Source organism: Lynx rufus, unplaced genomic scaffold (assembly GCF_022079265.1).
Source record: "Lynx rufus isolate CCGP_SWC_20201006 ecotype Redwood Valley unplaced genomic scaffold, mLynRuf1.p SCAF_7, whole genome shotgun sequence".
Taxonomy (NCBI): Eukaryota; Metazoa; Chordata; class Mammalia; order Carnivora; family Felidae; genus Lynx; species Lynx rufus.
Window position 1 is genome coordinate 84,150,909 of NW_025814889.1, and position 11,054 is coordinate 84,161,962.

The following is an 11,054-nucleotide window of genomic DNA, read 5'->3' on the forward strand; positions in this document are numbered from 1 at the left end:
TCAGAGGCAGGGCCTGGTGATTGGATAGTGGAGTGGGGTCACGGGTAAGAGGAGATAGGGTGACTTTGGAGTTCTGATTTGGAGGATGAAGAGGAGAGAGACTGAGGGGCAAGTGGAGTGAGCTAGAGTTGTTTTCTCTACACACGCATGAGCATCCTGAGAAGGGGCGAGGATGGGTATTGCGCACGTGGTGTGGCTGGGCCCCAGCCTGCTCACCCAGAGGACGGTCTTAGGGCAGGAAGGCAGTTGCAGAACAGGCAAGTGAGGGTTGTATTTCTAGGGGGAACTGGCCTGGGAGACATTGGTGGAGAAGTGGGGAGTGGGGAGGAGAGGGTCTGGAGAAGATGGGGTGGGGAATGAGAAGGGGAGCGGTTTGGTTCGGGGAACCGAGTCATTCCGGATTCAGAAGCCAGAGGAGGCCTCAGCACCCTCCCCTAATCTGGGCACTGACTAGATGGGACCAGGTGGTCCACGGGGCCCCGAGCGAACACTCAGAGCTGAGGAGGTTAGCAGGTGCAGCGGCTCCCCTGTCTTTGGGCATTTCAGGAGCTGCTGGAATTCTGGAAGTGGCTGAAGTTCACCTGAAGACTGCTCCCTCTGGTTGTGGAAGGGCCAGAGGCATCTGAAAACACCACTGTGGGGGTGCTTGGCTGGCTCAGTAAAGAGCAGCATGTGACTCTTGGTCTCGGGGTTGTGAGTTCAAACCCCACAATGGGTATAGAGATTACTTAAATAAATAATTAAAAAACGAAACAAAACCAAGCACCTATGTGGACAGTTCAAGTAGCTAGGAAAGGACTTGTGGCAGAGTTTTAGTAACCATCCCTGCAGAAACCTTGATTCTTAACTGGGCACTGTCAAAAATTATGAATATCTACAATTTTATCCTATTTATAAGCTAACAAATTGGCCCATGTCATAGCTGCTGGCAGGTGTGTGTGTGTGTGTGTGTGTATATATACATATATATATATACACATGTATATCTCTACATATATATGTATGTATGTAGACATATGAGGACATGTTATTGTTCACAGCAATAGCAGTAGAACAGGGTCAGTGTCAATTCCCACAGGGCCTCACAAAGAGGGCCAGGTGATGCCTGGACACACGTGGGTTGCATTTCAGGAGAGGAAGGCAAACTTGGGGAAATGAAATCTTTTAGAATGGGCAGCATGCCTGTCCTTTGCTCTGGAGGAAGGCACTATATACCTTCTATGGGTGTTCACTATCCTGGAAATGATAGTCGGGAACAAAGGACAGTCAGTGTTTCACTTCTAAGACATAAAGAAATGGAATAGAACCGTGGAGAACAGTCTGCCGACAAACACATGGCCATAGAAAGCAAACGATACATTTCCCAGCCTCTCTTGCACCTAGGTGTAACCATCTAAGTCGTGGTCTATTAAGCGTGAGCTTTGGTGTGGCAGCTTCAGGGAAATTGCAAAAGATGGCTGGCATGTTCCCCGGGCTCCTTCTTCCCATCTTTTTTCCTGATGGCTGGAATGTGGACATGATGCTGGAGTGTGAGCAGCCATGTTGGGCCAGGAGTGGCGTGTAAGGACTAAAGATGGCAGAGTAGGGAGATGAAAGAGGCCTGGGTCTCTGATGGTTTTGGAACCCACAAACTAGGTCTGTGCTGATTATCTTCAGATTTCTTTAGGCGAGAGAAGAATAAACTTCCATCTTGTTTTAATTTTTTTTTTTTTTTTTTTTTGGTTTATGCAGCCAAATTTGATTCTAACTGGTAACAGGGCTAGCACAGAGGAGGATGGTTTAACGGAGGGTTAAACCTGTCAGCAGAGAGAAGGGTCAGGGGCACTTTTCCCCCTTCCCCTCGCCTCAGCCTCCAGCCTCGGCAGTGACAGGGGGAGGGAATGGGGAGTCACCTCTGGCTTGTTCACCACCCACTGGCGATGCCCCATTCACAAGGGGGCCCAAGCTGGCCACGCGACCCAGCAGCGTCCATTTGAAGGCAGCAAGCAACAAGCTGGCTCCATTCACAAACCCTGTCCTCCTTTGAAAACCAATCACCGTGCAAAGCGTGACTGGGTGGTGGCCAGCACTGGCCCATCTGTCACGCCCTTTCAGAGAGCCAGGCGAAGGCAGCCGGCCTGGGCGAGCCAGCCCCTTCCCTTTGTACCCCAGGGACACGCACTGTAAGGAGATCACAGCGCCTACTGAATTATTCAGCGCTGCCCTGAGTGTCAGTTTTATTATAAACATGCAGATTGCTCCGGGCTCCAAACTTCCAACCCTCCAGCACCGGCTCCCTCCAGGATTTTTCACTGGCTGCTTTGTGCCTGTGATTCTAGACTCCCCAGGTCTTGCCGGCCTAATTTGCCTTTGACTGGTTCCTACCTGACGCCAGGCAATGAAGGCCTCCGTGCCCTTTAGCCACGGCTTCTTCAGGCCCCATTCTTTGCTCCTGGACTGTCCTCACCGCCACCTCAGCCGTCCTGCCTCTTCCCCCGTCTCCTCCTGGCTTCACCGCCCAAGCTGGTGACATCAGACTCTCCTGAGTGCCTGCCTGTTGGGGACATGCTAATAACAGGATCCCCCACTTCTGTGGGCCTCCCTCTAGTCCCCGTCCTGGTGAGCTTTCCCGGCTCCCCTCCCATCCCCATGTTCTGGCCCCACCTCAGCACTCTCCCCTTCCCCACAGGCCCCAGGTTCTCTCTGGAGCTGGTCTGGAGAATACACCGCCCCCCCCCAGCTGGTAATGAGGCAGAGATGGTAATGCACATTTAAGAGTAATGAAATGCAGTGATATTTCAGGCCTGACAGACCTATTTCTGGCAGCCTTAGAATTAAAGTGTGAGGCTTTGTACTGCAGCTGCTACTAGGAGCCTTCAGAGTTTTTCTAAAGATGTGAATAAAGCTTCCAGGGTTTCGGCTCAGATCACTGGGGCTATTTATCCTGCTGCTGCTTTCATTGTACCTTTTTATTTGAAATTTTAGAGCTTTTAGATGAAGGAAACACAGCAGCAAGTGCAAAGCATACAAAATATCCTGGTAGGGGGGAAATGTCCTGGTTTTTCTCTGCGATTGTCCACGCGGCTCTGAGGAAGAAGGGCTTCCTAATGTGGGGAGCGTTGCCTCTGTCTCCCCTTTGAGTGGGGTCCTCCTGGATTCTTGCCCCGTGGCAGCAGGGAGTGCGGCCTCTTGAGAAAGCTCTAGGAGGGAGTCCATGCCACCAAGATTGATGGGGCTGGGCGTGGGCTGGCCCTCCCCCACCATCTCACTGCTCTGAGCTGAGTATATGCAGTCTTCGGTTGGGGAATGTGGTAGAAAGAAGTAGATCCACTCTGGGCCAACAGCGAGAGCTCATTTTCCAGACTTCAGCCAGAGAAGCCAGCCTGCTAACTCCCATTTCTGTACCCAGTTCCATCCCCCCATGGCCACCAGGAAGATTGGAGCCATCCACTAGGAGAGGCCACGGAGGGCAGTGGTGCAAGGCATGGGCTCTGCCATCACACGAGGGCATCCCGGGGGTGTGCATCCCGGGATGGGGGATACATCCCGGGATGGGGGTACATCCCGGCTCTGTGCATCAGCTGTAGTCCCCAGGGAAAACCGCTTACTCTTTTGGGACTTTGGTTTCCCCACCTGTAAAATGGGGATAACGATGCATCATTTATTCTCCTTGTGATGTATGTAAGGTATGTAACATATGAAGTTGCAACGTCTATTATTTAAAAAAAATTTTTTTAATGTTTATTTATTTTTGAGAGAAAGAGAGAGAGAGAGAGAGAGAGAAAGAGAGAGAGAGAGAGAGACAGCATGAGCAGGGGAGGAGCAGAGAGAGAGGGAGACACAGAATCGGAAGCAGGCTCCAGGCTCTGAGCTGTCAGCACAGAGCCCCATGCGGGGCTCAAACCCACGAACCGTGAGATCATGACCTGAGCCGAAGTGGGGCTCTCAACCGACTAAGCCTCCCAGGTGCCCCGCAATGTCTATTATTAATAGTGAAGTTGTCACTGGAGTCAGAATAGCGAGGCTTCCTTCTTGGCATTGCCCCTCATGGGTTAAGTCCCTTCTCCTCCGTGGAGCAGTGGAAAGGGAAGGTCCTTTGGGGTCAGACAGAACCATGTTCCAACCCCAGCTCTCCCATTTTCTGGCTTGGTGAACATGGGTAGGTTGCTTAACCTCCTTGATCCTGGTTTCCTCATCTGACAACACAGTGATAATAAGCACTCACATCAAAGAGTTGTGGTGAGTATTAGATGAGATAATTTTTATAAAGAATCCACACAGGGGTGCCTGCATGGTGTAGTTAAGCATATAACTTAAAAAAAAATTTTTTTTTAATGTTTATTTATTTGAGGGGTGCCTGGGTGGCTCGGTCGGTTAAGCGTCTGACTTCAGCTCAGGTCATGATCTCACGGTCTGTGAGTTTGAGCCCCGCGTTAGGCTCTGTGCTGACAGCTCAGAGCCTGGAGCCTATTTCGGATTCTGTGTCTCCCTCTCTGTGACCCTCCCCCGTTCATGCTCTGTCTCTCTCTGTCTCAAAAATAAATAAACGTTAAAAAAAATTAATGTTTATTTATTTGCGAGAGAGAGAGTGTGAGTGAGTGAGAGGCAGATAGAGAAAGAGACACGGAATCCAAAGCAGGCTCCAGGCTCTGAGCGGTCAGCACAGAGCCCGATGTGGGGCTCAAACTCATGAACCACGAGAGCATGACCTGAACTGAAGTTGGATGCTTAGCCGACTGAGCCACCCAGGTGCCCCAAGCATCCAACTCTTGATCTCAGCTCCGGTCTTGATCTCAGGTTGTGGGTTCAAGCCCTATGTTGGGCTCCACGCTGGATGTGGAGCCTATTTAAAAAAAAAAAAATTCACACAGTGCCTGGCATATAGTAGATGGTGTATAAATAATGGCCACCTTCCCCCTCCCTTGTCCTCTCTCTGTTTCTGTTCAAAGAAGGGAAGTTTCAGATCCAGGCAGTTCACAGGAAATGCAGGAGGAAGACAAACATGTCAGATGATAGCAGGGGGATACCATTGGTAAAATCTAGAATTTGGGAAATTCCAGAGGAAAGACGATCCAGAATCTTCAACTAGTAAGTGACAAGAGAGAGAAAGAGGGAGAACCACATGGAATGTGTGGACCCCATTTGGATCCTGATTCAAGCAAACCAACTGGGAAAAAATAAGAGACCATTAAGGAAATTATGTGAATGGCTGGATATTTGATAATGTTAAGGAATTGTTGTTAATTTTTTAGGTGTGATAATGATATTGTGGTTATGGTTAAAAAAGTATTGTTTACCTTTTTTATTGAAAAAATTTTAATGCTTATTTATTTTTGACAGAGAGAGAGAGAGAGAGTATGAGTAGGGGAGGGGCAGAGAGAGAGAGAGAGAGGGACATAGAATCTGAAGTAGGCTCCAGGCTCTGAACTGTCTACACAGAGCCCGATGTGGGGCTCGAACTCACGAGCCTCACGAGCTGCGAATGACATGAGCTGAAGTCGAACACTCGACTGACTGAACCCCAAGAGTATTTATCTTTTAGAACACATACAGAAGAAATTACAGATTTCTGGCGATTGGGATTTGCTTTAATCCCATGTAGTGGAGGGAAGCAGGGTCTGGGGCATTGATGAAGCGACATTGGCCATGTGCAGAGAACGATTAGAGCTGGGTGACGGTAGATGGGGGTTTGTTAAACTATTTCCTGTACTCTTGTATGTGTTTGAATATTTTCATTAAAAAAAAAAAAGGCAGTGATCCTTTCTAGAAGGGAAGTATCTTCTCCCATCTGTTTCTTCCTCGGCATCCTCCCAGCCCCGCCCTCGGCTCTTGCCGCGTTATCCTTGCCTGGACTGTCTGTTATGACAGCCTCCTATCGCCTCCCAGACTTTGGTCTCTCTCCCTTCCCGTCTCCTTCCCATTCTGCCACCAAGTTATCTTCCTAAAACACAAATCACATCAGGTTACCTACTCGCTTAACAACCTTTTGGTAGCTCCCTATTGCCAATCGTCTATTAAAGTGTAAAATCCTTATTATGATGATATTCAAAGCCTCTCACAGTGTAAACTCGGCCTTCCTGCCTCGTTCCAGTTCTGGCCCAGTCCTTGTGCCCTCACGAAGCCTGGCTTTGGTCACACTGGTCAGGCCTCTGTGACTTCTCTTCTATGGCTCTCTATTTGGCAGGGCCTCTCCCTTGCCCCTAACTTCATTTATTGAAGACTAAAATATTTTTCAAAGCTCAGTTCAAATGTCATTTGTCTTCATGCTTTCTGGGAGTTTTTACACTGTTCACCAGATATCTCTGCCTCTCTGCCTTCTGGCATATCTTCTGGTAGAATCTCACTTCCTGGCTTTCTGAAGTTGGATGGGGCCATGTGACCAGTTTCAGCCAATGAGTTATAAGTGGAAGTCATACATTTCATTCCTGGGCCAAGAATTCAATTGCTAATTCAAAACCCTCTGGAGCTTTCTTTCCCTCTGGCTCAGCAATATCTAGATATCAGCTGCTCCATCAGGCTGGGTTCTGGCTTGAGCATGATGCCATGGATTAGAACCTCCTGTCCACCTTGAGGGCTACGTAGTGTGGAATAAATAAATCTGAGGGGTTATTTGTTTCTCCAGCATAACCCAGTCTGCCCTGACTAATAATTCTTCCCTCTCTGATTTAGAATCAACCGCGCTATTCTCTGTACTTTGGCATTATCGTCCTGTGCATGTAACGTGTTTGGATGATACAGCCCTTCGGGTAAGGAGTTCTGTTTTATGGTCTTTGCATTCTGGTCCCCAGCACTTGGCATGGAGTCCTGCAGAGCAGAGGCATGAACTGAATGCCCAACCGTCCATGGTTGTGGTTGGTATAGGTGGAGTACGCACAGAGATTAAGATGCCCCTTTCTTGTGAAGGGGCCCCCATATACTCACCATGGTTTGGAGGTGAAGCCAGAATCTGGCTTGGTGTTCTCAATGGATGGTATGCCCAGCCCCAGGCAATGGATCAATACTGGTCTAAGGCAGTCATAATAATCCCCTTCCCTTGTGGTTATGATTAGTGTACACACGGGCACACGGGCTGGTTCCAGATGATGAGTTATAGGGGGAAATCTCGTTCCATCCCTGAAAAACAGAAAGAGAGATGAGAGGTGCAACTAGTCTGTCCTAATTTGGATCTCCCTGAAAGCAGAGACCGAGAGAGGACTCGAATGCTAGTAGTTTATGTGGGAGGGGACCCCAGGGAGCAGGGGAGAGAAAGTAGAGAGGATGAAATGGGAAAGGAAGACAAACCAATAAAGGGTGTACTTCTGAGCTTGTTCCACGGGGGCTCAATCCTGCTGGGGACCCACTGAGGGACGTCAGAATTGTCCCTCCAAATGGCAGGAGGCAAGGGCAGTTATCTAATGACTTTCATTGGTTGCCAATTGCCCCTAATTATACTGGAACTGGATGTTCACCGGTGACTTCTCGGTGACCAGAGGCCAATGGGCACATCCAATTCCTTCTCTGCTGTGTCGTCCTCCACTTTCTGCTCCTCAACTTTCTCTTCTGTCCTGGTTTCTAGGATAGGTCTCCGTCTAATGCTTCTCTGCAGCCTCTCCGGCCATGTCTTTTTTATTTCCTTCCCAGGCTTCTTTTCCTTTTTCCACTCTGTAGATGAGATCTCCTGAATTCTATTCTGGTCTTCCCCACTTCTTCTACCCACTCTCACTGGGCAAATTGATTCATGAAATGGTTTCAACTGTTACTGCTGTGATGCCAGCTCCCAAATCCACCCCTACCCCCACCCCCCCCCGGCTTTCTCTCCTGGTTCTGCAGGCTTGTATCTATTCATCTATCCAACAAATATTTTTTGAGTGGTTTGAATATGCCAGAAGTTGGGATAAAGCAGTAAACAAACTCACCTAGGAGTGCTAGACAATGTGGAGCTAGTGAACAAAATTCAAATAAATAAGTCAGATGATTTTGGACAGGGATAAGTGTTATGCAGACAATAAAACATGTCGATGTGACAGAGCTTGAATGTGTGTGTGTGTGTGTACTATTTTACAGTGACTGCTTAAGGGAATGGCATCTGAACTGAGATCATGTACAGGCATACCTTGGAGATATTGCAGTCTTGGTTCAACACCACCTTAATAAAAGGAATATTGCAATAGAGGGAATATCACAATAAAGTGCATCGAATGAATTTTTTGGTTTCCCAATACATATGAGGGTTGTGTTTACACTACACTGTAGTCAATTAAGTGTGCAATAACATGTCTAAAAAAGACCCGTGTGCTTACCTTAATTAAAAAATACTTTATGGCTAAAAAATGCCAACTATCAGCTGAGCTTTTGGCAAGTCATAAGCTTTTTGCTGGTGAGGGGCCTTGCTTTGATGTTGGTGGCTGCTGACTGATCAGGGTGGTGGGTACTGAAGGTTAGGATGACTGTGGAAATTTCTTAAAGTGAGACAATAATAAGATTTGTGGCATCACCTGACTCTTCCTTTCACGAATGATTTCTCTGTAGCATGCGATGCTGCTTGACAGCATTTTACCTCCGGGAGACCTCTTGTAAAACTTGAGTCGGTCCTCTCAAACCCTGCTGCTGCTTGATCAGCCAAGTTTATGTAAGATTCTAGGTCTCTTCTTGTCTTGTTGGCAGTCTTCACAGTGTCTTCACCAGGAGTAGAGTCCATGTCAAGAAACTCTTTGCTCATCCATAGGAAGCAACTCCTCAGCTGGGAAAGCTTTACCATGAGATTGCAGCCATTCGGTCCCATCTTCAGACTCCACTTCTCATTCCAGCTCTTGATATTTCCACCACATCTGCAGTGACTTCCTCCACTGAGGGCTGGAGCCCCTCAAAGTCATCCTTGAGCGTTGGCGTCTCCCAAACTCCTGTGAATGTTGATATTTTGACCTCCTCCCATGAATCACAAATGTTCTTAATGGCATCTAGAATGCTTAATCCTTTCCAGAAGATTTTCAATTTGCTTGGTCCAGATCCATCAGATGAATCACTATCTATGGCAGCTGTAGCCTTTCAAGATGTATTTCTTAAGTAATAAGACTTGAAAATCAAAAATCACTCCTTGGTCCATGGGCTGCTGAATGGATATTGTGTTACCAGGCATGAAAACAACATTAATCTCGTTGGACATCTCCATCAGAGCTCTTGGGTGACCAGACCCATTGTCAACAAATTGTAATATTTTGAAAGGAATCTTTTTTTTCTGAGAAGTAGGTCTCAGCAGTGGGCTTAAAATACTCAATAAAGCATGTTGTAAAACAGATGTGCTGGCACCCGGGTGCTGTTGTTCCATTCACAGAGCAGCATTATGTGCAGAGTAGACTCAGCACAATTCTTTAGGGCCCTAGGATTTTCAGAATGGTCAGTGAGCACTGGCTTCACCTACAAGTCACTAATTGCATTAGCCCTAAGGAGATAGTCTGTCCTTTGAAACTTTGGCACTGACTTCTCCTCTCTAGCTATGAAAGTGCTAGAAAACATCTTCTTATAAAGGCTGTTTCATCTACATTGAAAATCTGATGTTTAGTGTAGCCACCTTCATTAACGATCTTAGTTAGATCTTCTGGGTAACTGGCCACAGTTTCTACGTCGTCACTTCCTGATTCACCTTGTACTTTTATGTTATGGAGGTGGCTCCTTTCCTTAAACCCTATGACCCAACCTCTGCTGGCTTCAGACTTTTCTTCTGCAGCTTCCTCACCTCTCTCAGCCTTCACGGAACTGAAGAGACTTAGGCCCTTGCTCTGGATTAGGCTTTGGCTTAAGGGAACGTGGGGGTTGGTTTGATCTTCTATCCAAGTTGCAAAACTTTCTCCACATCAGCAAGCGGGCTGTTTCGCACTTTTATTGTTCACATATTCACTGGAGTGGCACTTAATTTCTTTCAGGGACTTTTCCTTTTGCATTCACACCTTGGCTAACTGGTGCAAGAGGCCTAGCTTTCAGCCTGTCTTGGCTTTTGACATGCCTTCCTCGCTAACTTTGATCATTTCTAGCTTTTGATGTAAAGTGAGAGACATGGAACTCTTCCTTTCACTTGACCGCTTAGAGGCCACTGTAGGGCTATTCATTGGTCTAATTTCAATATCATTGCGCCACAGGGAGAAGAAGAGGGAGAGAGAGAGAGAGACAGGAGAACAGCCGGTCAGTGGAGCAGTCAGAACACATACACAACATTTACTGATTAGGTTTGCCATCTTCTATGGGTGCAGTTTGTGGCACCTCGAAACAGTTACGGTAGTAACATCAAAGGTCACCGATCACGGACTACCATGGCAAACATAATAATATTGGAGAAGTATGAAGTATTGCGAGAATCCCCAAAATGTGACATAGAGACACGAAGTGGAAAAATGGCACCAACAGACTTGCTCGATGCAGGGCTGCCACAAACCTTGAATTTGTAAAAAAAACACAGTATCCTCAAAGTGCCGTGAAGCAAAGTGCAATAAAATGAGGTATGCCTGTCATGGCATCTGTCATCTGTAGTTGTGCAAGTGCAAAGGTCATAAACTTATTAGTGTGCTTGAGGATGAGAAGGAAGGGCAGCATGGCTGGAGCCATGTCAGCACAAGGTCGCATGGTGTGAGATAAGATCAGAAAAATGGCAGGGGCCAGGGCAAGTACAGCAAGGTGAGCTTTGATTTATGATAAAATCCCCAGGTGATGCTTATGTATACTTCTGCACACACTTGAGAACAACTGGGGAAGATGGAGAAGAGATCTTGCCACTGAAGAGAAACTACATAAAAAGTCATCCTTGAGGCACCTGGGTGGCTCGGTCTGTTAAGCGTGTGACTCTTGATTTCGGCTCAGGTCATGGTCTCACGGTTCGTGAGTTCGAGCCCTGCGTTGGGCTCTGTGCTGACAGTGCAGAGCCTGCTTGGGATTCTCTCCCTCCCTCCCTCTCTCTGGCCCTTTCCCGCTCTCTCTCTTTCTCAAAATAAATAAATAAATAAATAAATAAATAAACTTAAGAAGAAAGGTATCCTTTAAAAGTGGTTCTGGAAAGTGTTGAACACCCAAAAGTTTAAAATACTGCCACAACCACTTATGTGCCCATC

At 47.3% G+C, this 11,054-nt stretch overlaps 1 pseudogene; it reads right to left on the minus strand.

The window, feature by feature from the left end:
• Nucleotides 1-8,318: 8,318 nt before the first annotated feature.
• LOC124501945 (tigger transposable element-derived protein 1-like) lies at nucleotides 8,319-10,061 on the minus strand (annotated as a pseudogene).
• Nucleotides 10,062-11,054: the final 993 nt, after the last annotated feature.